This window comes from Ovis aries, chromosome X (assembly GCF_016772045.2).
Source record: "Ovis aries strain OAR_USU_Benz2616 breed Rambouillet chromosome X, ARS-UI_Ramb_v3.0, whole genome shotgun sequence".
In the NCBI taxonomy this organism is placed as follows: Eukaryota; Metazoa; Chordata; class Mammalia; order Artiodactyla; family Bovidae; genus Ovis; species Ovis aries.
Window position 1 is genome coordinate 65,372,233 of NC_056080.1, and position 23,089 is coordinate 65,395,321.

Here is a 23,089-nt window from a genome sequence, read left to right on the forward strand (position 1 = left end):
TATATTGGTAAACACTGAGAAGTTGGATTGCTGATTCAATGAAAAATGTACTTTTTGTTTCAATAGATGTAGACAAATAGCCTTTTATTAGGGCAGTATCAATTTGCATTCCCATACGAAATGTATGAGAGTGTATAATTTCCCACACTTTGCTAATAAAGTGTGTTCTCAATTGCGGGGGTGATTACAAATCTCAGTAATTATATTTTGCATTTCTTATATAAGATAGGACAAGAATCTTTGAGGGCTATTTATATTTTCTTTCCTGTTATTTGTCTGTTAATGAATTTTCCCCATATTCTATTGGGTTGTTGGTGTTTTATCAGATGCAAGGATGTCTTCTATGGCATTTAGATCTTGAATCATAGAAAGGCTTTCCTTGAAGCTCCAAAGTTATAAAGAGATTCTCCCAAGTTTTCTTCTAGTGCTCTTTTATTATTTAACTTTTTATGTTCAAATCATTTTTTCATTTGCAGTTTGCCCTGGTGTACAGTGTTAAGTATAAAACTATTTTACTTTTTCAGATGGCTACCTGATGGTCCCAACCATTAATTATTAATATATAGTCTATTTTTTCTATACTAATTTAACATATCATTTTTTTCAGATCCTAAATTTCAATATTTCTTTGTTTCTACTTATGAACTGTCTGTTTGTCACTTATAATCCTAAGGGATTTGATTTAGGTTGTACCTGAGTGGTCTACTGGTTTAAATTGAAGAAAATAGAGAAAACCACTAGACCATTCAGGTATGACCTAAATCAAATCCCTCACGATTATATAGTGGAAGTGACAAATAGATTCAAGAGATTAGATCTGATAGACAGAATCACTGAAGAACTATGGAGAAAGGTTTGTAATGTTGTACAGGAGGTGGTGATCAAAACCATCTCCAAGAAAAAGAAATGCAAAAAGGTAAAATGGTTGTCTGAGGAGGCCTTACAAATAGCTGAGAATGGAACAGAGGCAAAAGGCAAAGGAGAAAAGGAAAGCTATACCCATCTGGATGCAGAGTTCCAAAGAGTAGCAAGGAGAGATAAGAAAGCCTTCCAAAGTGATCAATGCAAAGAAATAAAGGAAAACAATAGAATGGGAAAGACTAGAGATCTCTTCAAGAAAATTAAAGATACCAAGGGAACATTTCATGTAAAGATGTGCCCAATAAAGGACAGAAATGATATGGTCCTAACAGAAGCAGAGAAGATTAAGAGGTGGCAAGAATACACAGAAGAATTATACAAAAAGATCTTCATGCCCCAGATAACCATGATGGTGCGATCACTTACCTAGAGCCAGGTCAAGTGGGCCTTAGGAAGCATCACGACGAACAAAGCTAGTGGAGGTGATGGAATTTCAGCGAAGCTATTTTAAATCCTAAAAGATGATGCTGCGAAAGTGCTGCACTCAATATGCGAGCAAATATGGAAAACTCAACAGTGGCCACAGGACTGGAAAAGGTCAGTTTTCATTCCAATCCCAAAGAAAGGCAAGGCTAAAGAATATTCAAACTACTGCACAATTGCACTCATTTCACATGCTAGTAAAGTAATGCTCAAAATTCTCCAAGTCAGAGTTCAACAGTATGTGAACTGAGAACTTCCAGATGTTCAAGCTGGATTTAGAAAAGGCAAAAGAACCAGAGATCAGATTGCCAATATCCGTTGGATCATGGAGAAAGGAAGAGAATTCCAGAAAAACATCTACTTCTGCTTCATTGACTATGCGCAAGTCTTTGACTTTGTGGCTCACAACAAACTGTGGAAAATTCTTCGAGAGATGGGAATACCAGACCACCTTACATATCTCCAGATAAATCTGTATGCAGGTTAAGAAGCAGCAGTTAGAACCGAACGTGGAACAATGAACTGGTTCCAAATTGAGAAAGGAGTACGTCAAGACTGTATATTGTCACCCTGCCTATTTAACTTCTATGCAGAGTACATCAAGTGAAATGTCAGGCTGGATGAAGCACAGGTTGGAATTAAGATTGCAAGGAGAAATATAATAACCTCAGATATGCAGATGTGACTATCCTTATGGCAGGAAGTGAAGAGGAACTAAACAGCCTCTTGATGAAAGTGAAAGACGAGAAGGAAAAAACGACTTAAAACTCAACATCCAAACAACTAAGATCATGGTATTTGGTTCCATCACTTCATGGCAAATAGATGGAGAAACAGTGGAAAGAGTGACAGACTTTATTTTCTTGGGCTCCAATATCATTGCAGATGATGACTGCAGCCATGAAATTTAAAGACGCTTGCTCCTTGGAAGAAAAGCTATAAGCAACCTAGACAGTTTTTTTAAAAGTACAGACACTACTTTGCTGTCAAGGTCCATATAGTCAAAGCTCTGGTTTTTCCAGTAGTCTTGTATGGATGTGAGATTTGGACTATAAAGAAAGCTGAGCACCAAAGAATTGATGCTTTTGAACTTTGGTGGTGGAGAAGACTCTTGAGAGTCCCTTGGACTGCAAGGAGATCAAACCAGTCAATCCTAAAGGAAATCAATCCTGAATAATCATTGGAAAGACTGATGCTGAAGCTGAAGATCCAATCCTTTGGCCACCTGATGCGAAAAACTCATTCATTAGAAAAGACCCTGATGCTGGGAAAGATAAAAGCAGGACAGAGGATGAGGTGATTGGATGGCATCACCAAATCAATGGATGTGAGTTTGAGCAAGCTCTGGGAGTTGGTGATGGACAGGGAACCTGGTGTGCTGCAGACCATGGGATCACCAAGAGTCAGACATGACTGAGTGACTGAACTGAACTGATGAACTTTCTGTTTTTAAATTGGTCTGTATGTCTATTTATGTGGCAGTACCCTTTGTTTATAACTATTGAAAGTTTAAAATATTTTAATATCTGGTAAGACGAATGATGCTAAAGCTGAAACTCCAGTACTTTGGCCACCTCATGCAAAGAGTTGACTCATTGTAAAAGACTCTGATGTTGGGAGGGATTGGGGGCAGGAGGAAAAGGGGACAACAGAGGATGAGATGGCTGGATGGCATCACTGACTCGATGGACGTGAGTTTGGGTAAACTCTGGGAGATGGTGATGGATAGGGAGGCCTGGGGTTGCAAAGAGTCGGACACGACTGAGTGACTGAACTGAACTGAACTGAAAACTGACTCTCACTATTCTTCTTTATTAGAATTTCCTGCTTATTTTTGCTTATTTATTTTTCCATAGGAACTTATTTTATTTTTATTTTGACTGCACTGGGTCTTTGTTGCTACACACAGACTTTCACTAGCTGAAATGATCAGGGGCTACTGTTCATGGTGGTGTGAAGGTTTCTCATTGCAGTGACTTCCCTTGTTGTGGAGCTTCAGCTCTAGGCTTGCAGGCTTCAGTAGTTATCGTGCGTGGGCTCAGCAGTTGTGGTGCATGGCTTAGTTGCCCCACAGCATATGATATCTTCCTGGATGAGAGATCGAACCCCTGTCCCCTCCATTGGCAGGTAGATTCTTAACCACTGAACTACCAGGGAAGTCCTCCATGTGAAGTTATAATTAGATTGCCTAATTAAACAGTTAACTGTCTATATTTTTATTGGGATGATGTTAAATTTACAAATTACTGCTTTGTACAGAGTTGCAATAAAATTCAGAGACATGGGTAAATACTCATAATAATTACAATACATGATGTGTTCAATATTTAGTCCCCATTGGCAAAACACAGCTCAATGCACTGTGCAAAACTGCTGTGAATACAGTGCAATTGGAACCTATGCAGCAATCTTTGCACAATGTATCTTTGATGCATTTCCTCTGATGTTTCACATCTTTGATTTTCACTGAATAAGCTTGGGCCTTTAGCATGTCTCAGCAAAAGGTAATCAAGAGGGTTCAGTCTGTAAAATATATGTATATGAAATATGCTATACAGTAAGCCCTCTACATATGAACCTTCAAATTGCAAATTTTCAAAGATGCTAACATGCCTTCACATGTCCAATCACCGTAAGTTAGTTCAGGTGCCTGGTGTACATTGTCACAACATCTTCTACCAGTGGTTGTGCTTTTGTGTACTTTACTGTGCAGCACTGTTTAGAGTACTGTGTGCTCAGGTGCTCAGTCATGTCTGATTCTTTTCCTGTGTAGGGTATAGTAGTATGGTATCTTTAATTCAGGCCCAGGATGTCCAGAAGCAAGTGTGAAAGCAGTGATGATGTAGCTGGTACTGCTAAGAAGTGCCAAGCAATGACAATGGAAACAAAAGTGAAAATAACTGAAAGAGGGGACCGAGGCAAAAAGATGATAGACATCGCTCATTCTTATAACATGAATTGTTCAACCATCAGCATGATTCTAAAGAACAAGGACCAGATCATGGAACATTTGAAGTCTGCTATGCCAATAAACGTCAACATTAATATTGAAGAAGCATGAGAAAGTGATAGAGGAGATGGAGAAATTTCTCAGTGTGTGGATGCAGGATCAGCATCAGTGTTAAGTCCTGGTCAGCTTAATGCTGATTCAAGAGAAAGCTAAAAGCCTTTATGAAGACTTGAAGAAGAAACAGTGAAGAATCAGAGGGCTGGTTTCATTGGTTCAAGGCCAGAGTCAGCCTTTGTAACATAAAAGTAAGTGGTGAGGCAGTGAATACAGATATGGTAGCTGCCCTGGAATTTCCTGAAACACTGAGAAATTATTTATGAAGGTGCATATTTCCTCAAGCAGTTTTTAAAAATTAATTAATTTTAATTGGAAGATAATTATTTTACAATATTGTGATGATTTTTGCCATACAGCAACATGAATTGGCCATAAGTATTTATGTGTCACCTATATCCTGAACCCCCCTCCAACTGCCTTCCCCACCCTATCCCTCTAGGTTGTCACAGAGCACCAGCTTTGGGTGCCCTGCTTCAGGCATTGAACTCGCACTGGTCCTCTGTTTTACATATGGTAATGCACGTGTTTCAATGCTATTCTCTCAAATCATCCCACCCTTGCCTTATCCTACTGAGTCCAAAAGTCTGTTCTTTATGTCTGTGTCTCCTTTGCTGTCCTGCCTGTAGGATCATCAGTACTATCTTTCTAAATTCCATATGTGTTTGTTAGTATATAGTATTTGTCTTTCTGACTTACTTCAATCTGTATAATAGGCTCCAGGTTCATCCAATTCATTAGAACTGACTCAAATGCATTCCTTTTTATAAGCTGAGTAATATTCCATTGTGTATATGTACCACAACTTCCTTATCCATTCATCTGTCAGTCAATGGACATCTAGGTTGCTTCCATGTCCTCAGTTCAGTTCAGTTGCTCAGTCATGTCCGACTCTTTGTGACCCCATGAATCGCAGCACGCCAGGCCTCCCTGTGTATCACCAACTCCTGGAGTTCACTCAAACTCACGTCCATTGAGTTGGTGATGCCATACAGTCATCTCATCCTCTGTCGTCCTCTTTTCCTCCTACCCCCAATCCCTCCCAGCATCAGAGTCTTTTCCAATGAGTCAACTCTTCGCATGAGGTGGCCAAAGTACTGGAGTTTCAGCTTTAGCATCATTCCTTCCAAAGAACTCCCAGGACTGATCTCCTTTAGAATGGATTGGTTGGATCTCCTTGCAGTTCAAGGGACTCTCAAGCGTCTTCTCCACCACCAAAGTTCAAAAGAATCAGTTCTTCGGCACTCAGCTTTCTTCACAGTCCAACTCTCACATCCATACATGACTACTGGAAAAACCATAGCCTTAACTAGACGGAACTTTGTTGACAAAGTAATGTCTCTGCTTTTGAATATACTATCTAGGTTGGTCATAACTTTTCTTCCAAAGAGTAAGCGTCTTTTAATTTCATGGCTGCAGTCACCATCTGCAGTGATTTTGGAGCCCAAAAAATAAAGTCTGACACTGTTTCCCCATCTATTTCCTGTGAAGTGATAGGACCAGATGCCATGATCTTCGTTTTCTGAATGTTGAGCTCTAAGTCAACTTTTTCAGTCTCCTCTTTCACTTTTATCAAGATATTGTAAATAGTGGTGCAATGAACACTGGGGTACGTGCATCTTTTTCAATTCTGGTTTCCTCAGGGTATAGGCCCAGCAGTGGGATTCTAAGCAGGTTTTTAATGTGGGTGAGACAAACTGTACTGGAAGAGGATGCCAGATCAAAGTCATATCAGTAAGGAGGAAAAGTTGATGCCAGGCTGTTGTTTGGTGGCAATGCTTCTGGTGATATGAAGCTAAAGCCTCTCTTAGTTTATCATTCAGAGAACCCAAGAGCTCTTAAAAACATAGCCAAGGGCTCTCTTCCTGTTGTGTGGAAGAGTAACCCGAAAGCCTGGGTTACACAGGCATTTTCTAGGACTGAGTTTTCCACCACTTTATCCCACAGGTAGAGAAATATTGCTTGGAGAAGGACATCTCATTCAGCATTCTTTTTGCTGCACAACAGTGCTCTGGGCCATACCCCCATTCATGGGCAACTTTCATCCCGATGTCAAAGTAGTGCATCTGCTACCAAATACTATGTCACTCATCCAACTGATGGACCAGGGAGTCAGAGCAACTTTCAAGAAATATTTAGGTCACACTTTTCATCAGGCAGTAAAGGTGAATGATAAATCAGAAACAACCTTGAAACAATTTTTGAAGGACTATAGCATATGCAAGGCTATTTTTGCTTGGTGTGAGATTATGGCCATCACCATGAATGGGGTTTGAAAGAATCTTTGTCCACATTCTTTTTTTTAATGATTTTTGTGGATTTGAGAAGGTGGATGAGGAATCCAAAGAGGGCTTCAGCAACGTAATGACTCTCAGTGAGAAGCTGAAGCTAAATCTGCAAGAAGATGGCTTCATTGAACTCCTTGCTGTTCAACATGAGGAGCTTACTAATGAAGAATTGATGGAATTGAAGGCCCAGAGAAATGATAAAGAGAGACAAAAGGAAGAAGTAATTGAAGAAACAAAGAGATTCGTGATACAGGAAATGGCAAGGGGATTTTCTTTACTTGAGGAGGCACTATTAGTTTTTGAGGCATAGGACCTGAACATAGAATGGTACACAAAGGTTGTAGCAGCTGTTCAGAATGCATCCAGTGCTACTGTGTCATCTATGACAAGAAAATAAGAGCTACTACCCAGACATCACTGGATCATTTTTTTTCTTCAAGAGGGTAGATAGAATTGAAACCAGTAAGGAACCAGAACTTGTGGCATTAATGTTAGGTGTGTGTGAAATTGCAGCTTGCCCTCCATATCCTATTGCTGATGATCCTTTAGCTCTCTACCATCTCCCACCTCCTCTCCCTTCTCCAGTCAGTAACTCTCCTTGCCTGTTCACATGGTGTCAGCCCATATATGTCAGCTGTTGTACTGTATTACTCTATAGTATGTGTACAGTACCAAAGGATACTGCACTGTAAGATTTAAAATGTTTTCTTTTTGTATCTGTTTTTTATGTATTATTTGTGAGAAAAGTATAAACCTACTACAGAATGGTGCTATATAGCCAATTGTGTAGTTGGGTACCCAGGCTAAGCTTGTTGGACTTATGAACAAATTGGACTTATGAACACACTTTTGGAATGAACTCATCTGTATGTAAGGGACTTACTGTATATTATATGTAATGTTTTAAAATATTTATGTTTTCAGAAGAACTAGGAAAGTCAGAAACTACCACAGATCAGAGGAAGCTAAGGAATCATGACAACTGAAAGTGCAACAGGGAACACCAGATTGGCTCCTAGAACAGAAAAGTGATATAAATGAAAAGCTGGTGAAATCCAAAGTCTAGGGTTTAGTAATAGTAATAGTAATGTATGAATGTCATTTTCTCAATTTTGATAGATGTGGTATAAAATGTTATCATTTTATGGGCTAATGATGTCTAATAGTTCTCTGTGCTATCTTTGAAACAGCTCTTCTGTGAATCTGAAATTATCCCAAGATAAAGTTTATATTTAAAATTCTGTCTCTAGATTTTATGGTTACTTTGTATTATAATTGTGTGTTTATCTTCCTCTGTAGACTGCGAGAACTACTAGAGCCTGGGCCATTCAGCACTATTCCTGAGTTCATCGATAGTTATTGGGGACAACCTTAGGATGATGAAAATAAGCCAAGAAGACACTGAGAGGCTGTGGAAAAAATACCAAGGTATTGTCTTCCTTACTTTACATTATGTATTATTCAATTTAATGAGCCAAATGTGTTGCTGATAAACATTTTTATTTTCTCTATCATCCATCCAGGAAGACTTAAAGAAAAAGATACTTGGGAAACCTGCTCTCAAAAGCTGAGAACCCCCTTCTTTTTCCACTTGCTCACCTTTACTCATTTTTAAAGTGCTCCTTCTCCTTGCCTCAAAATCTTTGGCACAGTAGCTTTGAAGAAGTGGGAGAACAGTGAGCTTGGGTTCTAGTCTACACTCTCACATCCTGGCTGTGTAAGCTTGGGTAAATTACTTAATCTCTATGAGCCTGCTTCTCATCTCCCTAATTAACAAGATTAAATGAGAAAGTATATGTGATACAGTGTATAGGTCCAAGATACTAGGTGGCTTTCTGCACTTCTTTGTGTGTGATTTTTTTTTTTTTACTGCCAAACTTACTCTTTGTCTAGTGTTCTCTCTGTGAATGGTTAGCCTAACCTACTCGTCCAGAACATAAGTCCAGAACCTAAATCATCCTTGACTCATTCCTCTCTTTAATACCTCCTTCCTGAATTTTAAAATCACCACCAAGTCCTACTAATTCCTAATTATCTGCTCCATCCTCTCATTTTGATCCCACTGCCATTGCCTTAGTTTCTCCCTGGGCTATAGTAATAGCCCCTTAACTGATCTCCTTGCCTTCAGATTTGTTTTCCATTTTTCATACAGATTTCATATTGATTTTAAAAATGTTTGTCTGTGTTACTCCCCAACTTAAAATTATCCTGTCAATTCTTATAACCTTTAACATAAATCCAAAATTTTTAGGGTAACATTGTGATCTAGCCTGTGTGTATCCATCCAGCTATGTTGCTCTCTAGTTTCTGCTATATCCCTAAGCTGTAGTTATCTTGAATTATTTGCAGTTGCCTGAAATCACTGTACATTCTCTCACAGTTACGTACACTGTTCCCTCTGTTGGAAGACTTCCTCTCATCCATTAAAAAATGTGCTAAATCTTGTGGCCAATTCTCATTTCCCATCTTACTTGACCTATCAGCAGCAGTTTATGCAGTTGATCACTCCCTCCTTGATTTATTTACCCAACTTTTATTTATTTTTAGGAATATATTGGAATTTGCTGTGATTTTTAAACAGTCAATTAATTACTCACATTTGAGATCCAAAGGGTTGACCAGACTAGTATATAAAGGTACATGGTAGAAACACATCAATGTAGATATTAAAGCAATCAGAATGATGAAGAGACGAAATTCACTGTGTAGGAGGATATTGGAATAATTAAGGGGTAGTAAATATTTTTTGCTCAAAAGTAATTTATTAAGTGCCCTCTGTTCTAGAAACTGTACCCGGGGCTCATGGCCAAGGCGTAGGGAAGAAAGAAGGAAAAGAGGAAATAAGATATAAAGATGAGTAAGATCTTGGATCCTTCAAGGCATTCAAATGGGAAGATAGGGCTACAATAGGTAATATTAATTAAGCACTGCTGCTGCTGCTGCTAAGTCACTTCAGTCGTGTCTGATTCTGTGCAACCCCATAGACGGCAGCCCACCAGGCTCCCCCGTTCCTGGGATTCTCAGGCAAGAACACTGGAGTGGGTTGCCATTTCTTTCTCCAATGCATGAAAGGGAAAAGGGAAAGTGAAGTCGCTAAGTCGTGTCCGACCCTCAGTGACCCCATGGACTGCAGCCTTCCAGGCTTCTCTGTCCATGGGATTTTCCAGGCAAGAGTACTGGAGTGGGGTGCTATTGCCTTTTCCAAGGATTGTATTGCTATAAACTCCTTTTAGAACTGCTTTTGCTGCATTCCATAGGGTTTGGGTCATTGTGTTTTTGTTGTCATTTATTCTAGAAATTTTTTTATTTCCCTTTTTATTTCATCAATAACCTGTTTTATCTCCATGTTTTTGTGTTTTTTTTTTCTAACATTTTCTCCCCCTATAATTGATATCTAGTCTCATAGCATTGTGATCAGAAAAGATGCTTGATATGATTTCAATTTTCTTAAATTTACTGAGGCTTGATTTGTGAGCTAAGAAGTAGTCTATCCTGGAGAATGTTCCATTTGCACTTGAGAAGGGCAATTGTCTTCTGCATTTGGAGAGAATGTCTTGAAGATATCAATTAGGTCCTTATTAATTTTCTTTTTGATGATCCATCCATTGGTGTAAGTGGAGTGTTAAAGTCCCCTACCATTATTGTGTAACTCCCAATTTCCCCTTTTATATCTGTTATTGTTTGCCCTATGTATTGATGTTCTCCTATGTTGAGTATATAAATATTTACACTTGTTATGTCTTCTTCTTGGATTGATCCCTTGATAATTATGTAGTGTCCTTCCTTATCTCTTGCAATATTCTTTATAGTTGTCTATTTTGTCTGAGATGACAATTGCTACTCCAGCTTTCTTTTGATTTCCATTTGTGTGGAATATCTTTTTCCATCCTCTCACTTTCAGTCTGTATGTGTCTCTAGGTCTGAAGTCGGTGTCTTGTAGACAGCATATATGTAGGTCTTGTTTTGTATCCATTCAACCAGATTGCATCTTTTGGTGGAGTATTTAATCCATTTACATTTAAAGTAATTATTGATATATATACTCCCATTGGCATTGTCTTAATTGTTTTGAATTTGTTTTTGTAAGTCTTTTCTTTTTCTTGTGTTTCCTGTCTATAGAAGTCCCTTTAACATTTGTTGTAAAGCTGGTTTTATGGTGTTAAGTTCTTGTAATTTTTGCTTGCCTGTAATGCTTTTGATTTCTCCATCAATTTTGAATGAAATCCTTGCCAGGTAGAGTAATCTTTGTTGTAAATTTTATCCTTTTAGTACATAAATATATCCTAACCTTCCTTCCTGGCCTGCAGAGTTTCTGCTGAAAGATCAGCTGTTAATCATACAGGATTTCCCTTGTATGTTACTTGTTGCTTTTCCCTTGCTGCTTTTAATATTCTTTCTTTGTGTTTAATCTTTGTTAGTTTGAGTAATATGTGTCTCAGCATGTTTCTCCTTGGGTTTATCATGTATGGAACTCTCTGTACTTCCTGGAGTTGGTTGACTATTTCCTTTCCCATGTTAGGGAAGTTTTCTCCTATAAGCTCTTCAAAATTTTTCTTAGACCCTTCCTTTTTCTTCTTCTGGGACCCATATAAATCAAATGTTGGTGCCTTTAGTATTGTCCCAGAAGTCTCTGAGACTATCCTCAATTCTTTTCATTCTTTTTCCTTTATTCTGCTCTTTAGCATTTGTTTCCACCATTCTATCTTCCAACTCATTTATTCATTCTTCTGCCTCAGTTTTTCTGCTACTGATTCCTTTAGAGTACTTTTAATTTCAGTAATTGTGTTGTTCAACTCTGTTTGCTTATTCATTATTTCTTCTAGGTCCTTGTTAAATGTGTTATTTGATTCTTGCATTTTCTCCAATCTATTTTTGAGATTTTGTATCATTTTTATTCTGAATTGTTTTTCAGATAGTTTGTCTATTTCCTCTTCATTTATTTGGTCCTGTGAGTTTTTACCTTGTTCCTTCATTTGCACAATATTTCTCCGTCTTTTCACTTTTTTCTAACTTATTGTGTTTGAGGTCTCCTTTTCCCAGGCTTTAGGATCATATTCATTCTTCCTTTCAGTTTCTGCCCTTGGTAGGTAAGGTTGGTCCAGTGGTTTGTGTAGGCTTTGTGTTGGGAAGGACGCATGTCTGCATTCTGATGGGAGAGTTGAGTTTTTTCCCCCTCTGATGGGCAGGGCTGTGTGACATGATATGCTTTGGGTGTCTGTGGGAAGCCTGTCTATTGATGATTGTTTTTGTTGTTGTTGTTGTCTTGTTTATTGTTTCTGTGAGGTGTCTTGTACTGGGTGCTGTTGGTAGTTGGGTGACACCAGGTCTAGGATACAGGTAGAGGCCTTTGTGAGAGTTTTCATGAACATAGGGTTAGGAGTTCTCTGGCAGTCTAGGGTCTTGGACTCAATGCTTCCACTCCAAGGGCTCAGGCCTGATCTCTGGCCAGGGAACCGAGATTCCACAGTTGGTAATAGCACTAGGGGGATTAAAATAAGCACACAAAACCCTAAAGCAAACCAATTCAACAAACAAAAGATGAATCCCAGACAAATGGTAAATACAAAATCAGACAAATGATAAAAATGAAGGAACATACACACACACCCATACACACACACAAACAAAACCAAAACAATCCAAAGAAAAGATGATATGAGAAATTGAGCTGGTGAGCAAAGGAAACCAAAATTGATATTCAGCAATTAAAAATAACACTAACTAAAACACAAACTGGAAAACAAAACTAACATAGAGTGCCAACTGGAGAATAAAGCAAAGCAAAGCAAACAAACTAACAAACATGGTGAAATAAAGAAAGAAAAGAAAAAACTAGAAAAGCAAAGTTAAATAGAGATATGTAAGAAAGATAATAACTACAGCCAGAAAAGAACAATAAGAAAAACAAAAACCAAAACCAGAACAAAATTTAAGAAAGATAAAGAAAAGCTCACAGAACAACACAATGTCAATGCAGAGGTAGAAGTATATAAAGGAAATAAAAAATGTGATTTAAAAGAAAAGTTCTCAAAAGCTTAAATGGAGTTAGTAGTAATAATAAAATCAATAACCACAGCAACAGAGAATAAAAAAAGAAGAGAACAAAATCCAGAACCAATTACAGAACAAATCAAAAGATACAAATAATAATAATAAATATTTTTCTTGGATCTCAGCTGTCAGCATCCTTTCCCTCATTGTGAGTCACAGTCTGCCTCCACCTCCCTAGGATGCCTTTCAATACTGGGCTGGTCTCTGCACCTGCTGTAGGTGCTGCTCAGACTCTAATCTGGCTCTTCTCCTGCATGTTCTTGCCTCCAATGTCCACAGGTGTCAGAACTAGGGCATTTTCCTTTATGGGAACTCTCTTTGCCCTTTTATATATTCCATAAACAGAATCTGCCTAGTTTATCAGGTGGATTTAATCTCCAGCTTGTACAGTTGTGGGGAAGTTTTTGATCCTCTTCCTTAGCCACACTGTCCCTAGGGTTCAACTGTGGTTGTATTTCCACTTCTGGATGTGAGTCACCCACAGGAGTTTGCTCCTGAGACTGCCCTGGAGGACCTAGGTCTGCCCCAGTGAGGACAAGGTGTGGAGGTGGCACAGCTGCTTGGATTGCAGGGATCCTGTCAGCGCCAGGTAAACAAGGGGCTGACAGCCAGGGAAGCAGGAGATATGGTGCTCTTAAGGTTTTTCAGCCTCTGGGAGCTCTGCCCCAATAGGGATCAAGTGTGGAAGTGGTGTGGCTTTTTGGATCATGGAGACCCTGGCAGAGCCGTGTACCTAGGGGAGCCAGCTACCGTCTGCACAGGAGATATGGTACTATTAAGGTTTTTTCTAGCCTCTGGCAGCTCTGCCTCAGTGAGGATTGAGCATGGAGGTGGTGCAGCTGCTTGGATTGCAGGGACCTTGGTAGCACCAAGTATACAGGGATGCTGGTGACCTCAGGTGCAGGAGCTATGGCACTGTTAGAGTATTTTTCTAGTCTCTGGAAGCTGGCATTCAAAGGCTGGTCCTCCATGGCTGGTCCTTTTCTGTTACTTGGCACAGCAGATGCTCAAAGGCCTCCCTGGCTAGGGTTCTTCTCTATTCCTTTGTGCATCAGGCACTTAAAGGGCTACTCTCTCTGGGGTCTTTCTTTATTGGTAAGCTGCCAAAACTAGCATGTAGGGAGAGAGAGGCTACAGTGATGTCTCCATGACCTCTGTGTGACTCAGCAGTATCACCTTGCCTTCATGACTGCCTGACCTTCCTCCGAAGGCAATCCCCACTGCGATCTCCTCCCGCATGTCCCCTCAGGCTGTCTCCTCGCAGTCTAACCCTGGGATTTCTGTCCAATCTCTACACTCCAGCTCCTATCCACCATGCGTTCCAGGGAACTGGATCCCTGTCCAGGGTACATAGTGTTGCGGCAAGGATGGTCTCTGTGGTTCTCACTCCATTTGGAGTGTTACAGATCTGCAGCTGCACTCTCCAATAGCCTCAAATGCTTTTCCTCTGTCCCAAACAATTGCCCCGTTGTGGGGAGCTGACCTCTGTTTCAGTTCCCTCACCTCCCAGGTGCAGGTCCAGTCCTGCTCACTCTTCTTCCCCGCCCCCTTCCTTTGTCCTACCAAGTTTTGCGTGGACTTAAATATTCCTTTCCGGTGGTCAGGGACTCCTGTCTGTCATCAGTTGTTCTGCAAGATCTTCTGCATATAAAGGTATATTCTTGATGCATCTGTGGAGAGAGATGTATTCCACATCCACCTACTCCTCCACCATCTTAGTTCTCAACAATGTTTTCTTAATGACTTAAGTCTTTCAAAGCAGAAATAAATAAAAACAAAAGTAAACAAATGGGACCTAATCAAACTTAAAAACTTTTTCACAGCAATGGACACCATAAACAAAATGAAAAGACAGTGTATGGAATTGAAGAAAATATTCACAAATGATGCAACAGATAAGGGCTGAATTCCCAAAATATACAAACAGTTCATATAGCTCAATATCAATAAAATGAACAATCCGATTAAAAAATGGGCAGAAGACCTAAAAAGACATTTCTCCAAAGAAGACATAGATAAGCCAACAGGCACATGAAAAGATGCTCAGCATTGCTAATTATTAGAGAAATGCAAATCAAACAATGAGGTATCAGCTCATACCAATCAGAATGACTATCATCAAAAAGTCTATAATAATAAATGCTGGAGAGGGTGTGGATAAAAGGGAACCCTCATATACTGTTGGTGGGAGTGCAAATTGGTAAAGCCACTATGGAAAACAGCATGGTAATTCCTTCAAAACTAAAAACAGTGCTACCATACAATCCAGCCATCCCACTCCTGAGCATTTATCTGGAGAAAACTATAATTTTGCAGTGCATAAAAATACATGCACCCCAATATTCATTGCAGTACTATTTACAATATCCAAGACATGGAAGCAACCTAAGTGTCCATCAACAGAGTAATGGATAAAGAAGATACGGTACATAGATACAATAGAATATTACTCAAATATAAAAAAGAACGAGTAATGCCATTTGCAGCACCATGGATGGACCTAGAGATTATCATACTAAGTGAAGTAAGTCAGACAGAAAGACAAATATCATATGATATCAATTATATCTGGAATCTGAAAAATGATACAAATGAACTTATGCACAATACAGAAACAGACTCACAGACATAGAAAACAAACCTATGATTACCAATGGGGAAAGTGGGGAGAGGGATAAATTAGGAACTTGGGGTTAACAGATACACATTACTATATATAAAATAGATAAACAACAAGGCCCTACTGTATAGTACAGGAAACTATATTAAATCTTATTATAACCTATAATGGAAAAGAATCTGAAAAATAATATATATATATGAATTAATTTTCTATACAGCAGAAACTAACACAACAGTGTAAGTCAACTATAATTGATAAAAAGAATATAAAAAAAGAATATGGTAATTCAAATATCAGCAATAAACACACAAAATGCACATCTGCATGGTTGAATTCTGAGTAAGGATGCAGAATTCATTTTCCTGATAATGCTTCAATATTGTAAATAAAAATGTCATAATGGTCAATAAGACCAAGCCTTGCAAATGAGTTATTCTGAAATATGACAATAAATGTCAAGAATTTTCTTGTGATTTTCTGAATTATTTGTAATTATATCAAACTTCTTAATTCTCAGATTGTTTCATTTTCTTCCAAAAACATTCAATCCATTCAAAATTTCTCTCATGTTTCTTATTTTTTATTGAGGTATAGTTGATGTACAATATTATATGTTTCAGGTATACCTCATAGTGATTCAATGAAAATATTTTAATAGATTATACTCTAAATGTTATAAAATATTGACCATATTCCATGTTACATGATGTGTCTTTATAGTTCACTTATTTTATATGTAGTAGTTTTTACCTCTTATTCCTTTATGCCTATTATGCCCCTCCCCCTTCCTTCTCCCCACTAGTTTGTTCTCCATATCTCTTTGTCTCTTGGAGCCTCTTGGTTTCCCACATTTTTGCGACATTACCCAGCTATTCTTAATAAATATGAAAGCCTAGTGTCAATGCTGGAGAAGGCAATGGCACCCCACTCCAGTACTCTTGCCTGGAAAATCCCATGGACGGAGGAGCCTGGTAGGCTGCAGTCCATGGGGTCGCTAAGAGTCGGACATGACTGAGCGACCTCACTTTCCCTTTTCACTTTCATGCATTGGAGAAGGAAATGGCAACCCACTCCAGTGTTCTTGCCTGGAGAATCCCAGGGACGGGGGAGCCTGGTGGGCTGCCGTCTATGGGGTCGCACCGAGTCAGACACGATTGAAGTGACTCAGCAGCAGCAGCAGTGGCAGTGTCAATGCATTTTCGTACTGGTGCTACAAAAGACTCTCTCCCCAGAAGTCTCTTTTGCAGGAGGCAAAGATCTCCAAAGGACATAAACAGTTTTTTTCTGGGCCATCAGGCCTGGGCTTAGGCCTTTGAAGAAGGAGACTGGCAGCTATTTTCTTATTTCTAAGTGAATCATTGAGTGAAAAAATGCTTTCTCCATCTCTTTTCAAGTGCTGCAGTGGACTAAAACCTCTAAGAAGCTTCTCTCTTCAGCAGTTATATGTCTTAGAAAATATGCTGTCATTCTGTTTCCCCTTCCCACATCTAGCCACAGCCTCACCTCAGAAGTCAGTCACCTGATTTGATTTGCTTTCTCATTACCTTCTCCCCAACCAAGTAAATACATTTTTATAATCCCTGTGTGGTTACATCCTCCCTACTCTCTTGTGGAAAGACAGATTGCCTCTTGCAAACATTTAAAATGGAGCAATTCTGATCAATTTTTTGTTTTTTATTCCCAGGGACACCTGAAATAAGAATGTTCCCTCCGTATAGTATTTTCCTAAGTCATGTCAGGAACAGTTTATCAGTCATATCAGGAACAATAGGAGCACAGGATAGAGTCTGTGCTCTTACTTTTATGAAGTAGTCTCCTATGACGTGGCTGCCCCTTTGACAGAGGACACTATCACAATTTTCCACTGATGCTTTCTCTTGATCTCTGAGCGATGTCCTCTGCTGCTGCCATTCACCTTCAGTCACCAGGCTGTCAACATCTTCCAGAATATTGCTGCACCAGCAGAGATTGATTTTAGCCAGAGTTTCTTCTGCATGGTATCTTGAAGCCCACAGGTGCCACCAAGACTCATGTCTCTGTCATTCTCAGACACCGCCCCAAATGCAGGAATTTCTCATCGTTTTTTCTTCTCCATATCTGACTCTTTTTAACCCTTTCTTGAATGCCCTCTGGCTTTTTTTGTTTCATGGTTAAAAAAAGATTACCTTACCTTCCACTTTGTTTTTCAGCGTTTACTCCAACTCTTTGTCTTAACTGTAGCAATAGAAAACTGCAACAAAAATAACTAGTTGTCATTTTTAATTTTTTGTTTAATTTACTTAAAGACACCATTGCCTTGCAGCAATTTTCCAGTAGAGGATTCTCTTGTCATATCCCACTACTATATAGACTTGGGGGGTAGAAACATCATTATCTTAGTTATCCCAAAATAATATAACACAGCAGTTAAGAGCTCCAATTTTATAGTAACAGATTCAGGTTCAAATCCTGTTTTCACTTACTAGCTGTGTGACTTTCGTCAAGTGAATTCACTTTTCTAAGCCTGTTTCCTTAATTATAACAAAGGTAATAAACCTGGTCTTTTAGGATTGTTAATCCTAAAATTGAGGATGATGCTTAAGTGAGAAAATTAAAATGCCTAACATTGATCCTTCAAGATGGGAACTCTTCATAAATATTGTTATTCAAATATTACTTCAAATTAAGCCTCCTTCCTCTTACAAGCTCTTCCTACTCTGAGGTCCATGACTTATGACAGCTACCAAGAGCCTGAATAGAGGCTCTTCCTGAATCACCAAGGAACTATTAATATCATAAAATGCAGAAGACAAAGTGGGATATGGCTAGAGCATCCAGAGCTTTAATAGAAAAAGAGAGCCCACGGTTCTCTCTTCTTGAGCACCACCATGTGGTACAACCAGAAATACAGGATTGCAGCCTGGGGAAGAGTATGAGTTTGGAGGAAGTAAACTGGAAGGCTTCTACTGAAAATTAGTAAGGGATGCCATGTAAATGGATAAGACAAACAAGGGAGGAAGAATACAAAGAAAAAAGAGCAAAGGCAGCAAATTGGAGTAATATAAGTCAAGGCTGCTTACAAAATAAAATACCTATCAGACATGTAGTGACTATGGATCCTGTAGGAAACAAGATAGAGTGTAAAGATAAGTGAATATATACTTGGGCCAAGAAATAGAGCAGGAAAACTCTGTTTACTTCTCCTCTCATTCCATTCTCCCTCCTTATTTTATTCCCTTTTTCCCTTCTTCCCTTTCTCCTTTTACACTATGCATTTGCTTATCCATTCATCCTTCCACCCATTTAGCCATTCATCATACATCCATCCAGCACTGGAACAGGAGAAAAAAAAGTAAGTAAACTACAGGCCCTTTCCTACAGAAAGACACCATCTGGAAGATGGAGGAGAGTAGGTGGCAAGTAAACACATGCTTATATGTCAATACCCATCAGCCAAAGATCCCAGAAACAGACCTGTAGTTGAACAAAGTTGGATTTTTTGTTTACTGTAACAGGAGAGAATGCATGAATGTGGAGTATATCAGTAAAAAGGAATTAGAAAGGATTTATAGGATTTGCACAGTGTTGGACTTTGCTTTGGATTAGATGCTGTTAGGGAGCAGGGGCAATCCTCTGATTGGAAATTTTAATAACTCTTATCTAGAAGGAGAGAAGAATAACCCACGCCTTAGAGCTATAAGTGGTAAAGCAGCAGCAGCCACTAGAATTGGCTGGGAGAAGGGATGTTTTGTATTTTGGTGCCTTGACATAGTGACCTTGAGAAGTAGTCTTGTTTCTTATGTCTCACTTTACCATAGTCACATATATTACTTGGTGATAGTGTTCTGTGAAGTTGTTTAGCTTCAAAAAGAAAATATCATGGCCTAGCTGCAAGTGTCAGGCCAGCTCCTAATAAATAACACCAAGACCTTGTTGGAAGTATCAGGTCACTTCCCAGATGTTAGAGTCTGCTTTTCTCTTTCTTGGTGCCCCCAGCTTGGCAAGGAAAGATAAAGTTAAGCCTCTGGACATTAATTCAAAATATCTAGATCCCTGGTGGCTCAGATGATAAAAGAATCTGCCTGCAATGTGGGAGACCTGGGTTCGATCCCCAGATTTGGAGAGATTCACTGGAGAAGGGCATGGCAATCCACTCTAGTATCCTTGCCTAGAGAATCCTATGGACAGAGGGACCTGGAAGGCTATAGTCCATGGACTCACAAAGAGTCAGACACAATTGAGTGACTAACACACACACACACACACACACACACACACACACAGAGATTTAAATTATTGTTGGTATTTCATAAACCAAGATCAGGAGGGTGTTTGGAGAATGCAATCTGTGGTTAGACTAGATTAATCCTTCTTGTTTCTTTTGTTAGGATGAGCTATAGAATCATTTGATGTGATATTGGCTGTGCAGTAGCATCTTAGACTCTAGACAGGACGCATTCATCAGTGGCAGCATAAGCGATTAATGAAAGTGAAATCATTCTTAGTCTTTGTAACGTAAATCAAAACTGGTGGAGATGGGAGTCTAGATTACAAAACCATGACAATGAAAATATGTTCCAGAATCCAGCTGGGTATGTTTTAGAGTTCCAGGGTTTTTTAAGCCTAGAAGCAGACTGTTCTGCTTATCCTGTAATATTTATATGAGTGCAGCAAGTATTTTAGTTCAGTTCAGTTCATTTCAGTCGCTCAGTTGTGTCTGACTCTTTGCAACCCCATGAATCGCAGCATGCCAGGCCTCCCTGTCCATCACCAACTCCCGGAGTTTATCCAAACTCACATCCATTGAGTCGGTGATGCCATCCAGCCATCTGATCCTCTGTTGTCCCCTTCTCCTCCTGCCCCCAATCCCTCCCAGCATCAGGGTCTTTTCCAATGAGTCGACTCTTCGCATGAGGTGCCCAAAGTATTGGAGTTTCAGCTTCAGCATCAGTCCTTCCAATGAACACCCAGGACTGATCTCCTTTAGGATGGACTGGTTGGATCTCCTTGCAGTCCAAGGAACTCTCAAGAGTCTTTTCCAACACTACAGTTCAAAAGAATCAATCCTTTGGCACTCAGCTTTCTTCACAGTCCAACTCTCACATCCGTACATGACCACTGGAAAAACCATAACCTTGACTAGATGGACCTTTGTTGGCAAAATAATGTCTCTGCTTTTCAATATACTATCTAGGTTGGTCATAACTTTCCTTCCAAGGAGTAAGCATCTTTTAATTTCATGGCTGCAATCACCATCTGCAGTGATTTTGGAGCCCCCCAAAAATAAAGTCTGACACTGTTTCCACTGTTTCCCCATCTATTTCCCGTGAAGTGATGGGACCAGATGCCATGAGCTTCATTTTCTGAATGGTGAGCTTTAAGCCAACTTTTTCACTCTCCTCTTTCACTTTCATCAAGAGGCTTTTTAGTTCCTCTTCACTTTCTGCCATAAGGGTGGTGTCATCTGCATATCTGAGGTTATTGATATTTCTCCCAGGAATCTTGATTCCAGCTTGTGCTTAATCCAGCCCAGCGTTTCTCATGATGTACTCTGCATAGAACAGCCTTGACGTCCTCCTTTTCCTATTTGGAACCAGTCTGTTGTCCCATGTCCAGTTCTAACTGTTGCTTCCTGACCTGCATACAGGTTTCTCAAGAGGCAGGTCAGGTGGTCTGCTATTCCCATCTCCTTCAGAATTTTCCACAGTTTATTGTGATCCACACAGTCAAAGTATTTACTCTTACACAAACTCTCTTTTGGGTAGCTAAGAGAAAATCAAGGGCTACACAATTGTCCATGACAATGTTAACTAATGAATTCAGAGTAGTTTCTGGGCCTCTAGAGCAAAAGTCATGTCATTTATAACTTCTGCTAGTGTCAGAGAAAAGTTTTGGACTGCTTTGAGTGGTATTATTTATGTTATGGGAATTGTAAATTGCACATTATGCAAAAAGTCAGTTATTGGGAATTCTGCCAGGTAGCTTCTGCTCACCTCATTTTAGAGGTTTTTGTCTGTTGTATTTTTCCAGGCTAAGTTAGTGGCAGATAAGGGTAAGCCTAATAGCCGCATGATTAGTATTCTAGTTGGTTATAGGCTGTATTGGAAGGGTAAGTACCACTTGGCCATTTTTTGTCCTTTGAGGTGGGCAAATTCCTTGAGTGGAGTGAAATAGTTCCTGCAAATGAGCTGCAGTGTCTCTGAAAAGAACAAGTATTTATTCCTATTCTTGAGAGTTTGTTTATAAGGTTATGATGACCACAGCAGAAGCATTTTAAAAAAAATTGAAAGCATAGCTGATTTACAATATTGTGTTAGTTTTGGGTATACAGGATAGTGATTCAGTAATTTTGTAGTTTATATTGCATTATAGGCTATTACAAGATATTGTGTATAATTTCCTGTGTTATACAGTAAATCCTTTTTGCTTATCTATTTTATATATGGTAGTTTGTATCTGTTAACATCATACCCTTAATTTATCCCACCCCTTTGGTAATCACATTTGTTTTCTATGACTGTTCCTATTTGAATATACAGTCATTTGTATTATTTTTTAGATGACATGTATAAGTAATATCATATAGTATTTGTATTTCACTATCTGATATTTCACTGAGAATACTATTCTCTAGGTATATTTGTATTGCTGCAAATGGCAATATTGCATTCTTTTTTATGACTGAGTAATATATACATATATTCATATATACATATAACTTACATCTTCTTGATCCAATTGTCTGTTGATGAGCACTTGGGTTACTACAATTTCTTGGATATTGTAAAGAGTTCCATTGTGAATATTAAAGTGCACATGTCTTTTTGAATTCAGTTCACTTCAGTTCAGTTGCTCAGTCATGTCTGACTCTGAATTTGATGGACGGCAGCATACCAGGCTTCTCTGTCCATCACCAACTCCTGGAGCTTAATCAAATGCATGTCCATTGAGTTGGTGATGCCATCCAACCATATCATCTTTTCTCCTCCACTTCTCCTCCTGCCTTCAATCTTTCCCAGCATCAGGGTCTTTCCCAATGAGTCAGTTTTTCACATCAGGTGGCCAAAGTATTGGAGCTTTAGCTTCAGCTTCAGCATCAGTCCTTCCAATGAATATTCAGGGCTGATTTCCTTTAGGATTGATTTGTTTGATCTCCTTACAGTCCAAGGGACTCTCAAGAGTCTTCTCCAATACCACAGTTCAAAAGCATCAATTATTTGGTGCTCAGCTCTCACATCCATACATGACTACTGAAAAAACAAGAGGTTTGACTATACAGACCTTTGTCAATAAAGTAATGTCTCTGCTTTTTAGCATTCTGTCTAGGTTGGTCATAAGTTTTGTTTCAAGGAGCAAACATCTTTTAATTTCATGTCAGCTGTCACCAACTGCAGTGGTTTTGGAGCCCAAGAAAATAAAGTCTCCGTTTCCATTGTTTCCCCATCTATTTGCCATGAAGTGGTGGGACCAGATGCCATGATCTTAGTTTTTCTGAATGTTGAGTTTTAAGCCAGCTTTTTCACTCTCCTCTTTCACCTTCATCAAGAGGCTCTTTAGTTCCTGACCTTCATCAAGAGAACTCTTTAGTTCCTCTTCACTTTCTGCCATAAGTGTGGTGTCATCAGCATATCTGAGGTTCTTGATACTTCTGCTGGCAATCTTGATTCCAGCTTGTGCTTCATCCAGTCTGGCATTTTGTGTGATGTACTCTGCATATAAGGTAAGTAAGCAGGGTGACAA

General features: G+C 39.2%; 1 long non-coding RNA gene across 2 annotated transcripts in view; it reads left to right on the top strand.

Moving 5' to 3' along the window:
* Positions 1–23,089, top strand: part of LOC105605503 (uncharacterized) — a 51,653-nt gene that overhangs the window by 11,761 nt on the left and 16,803 nt on the right. Inside the window, exons 3-4 of one of the 2 annotated variants that reach the window (XR_003587348.3) lie at positions 7,996–8,124; positions 8,220–12,429. This is a non-coding gene — a long non-coding RNA (uncharacterized LOC105605503). Of the gene's footprint in view, positions 1–7,995; positions 8,125–8,219; positions 12,430–23,089 lie in introns of those variants that run through there. The other variant, XR_009598890.1, reaches the window with a different exon arrangement.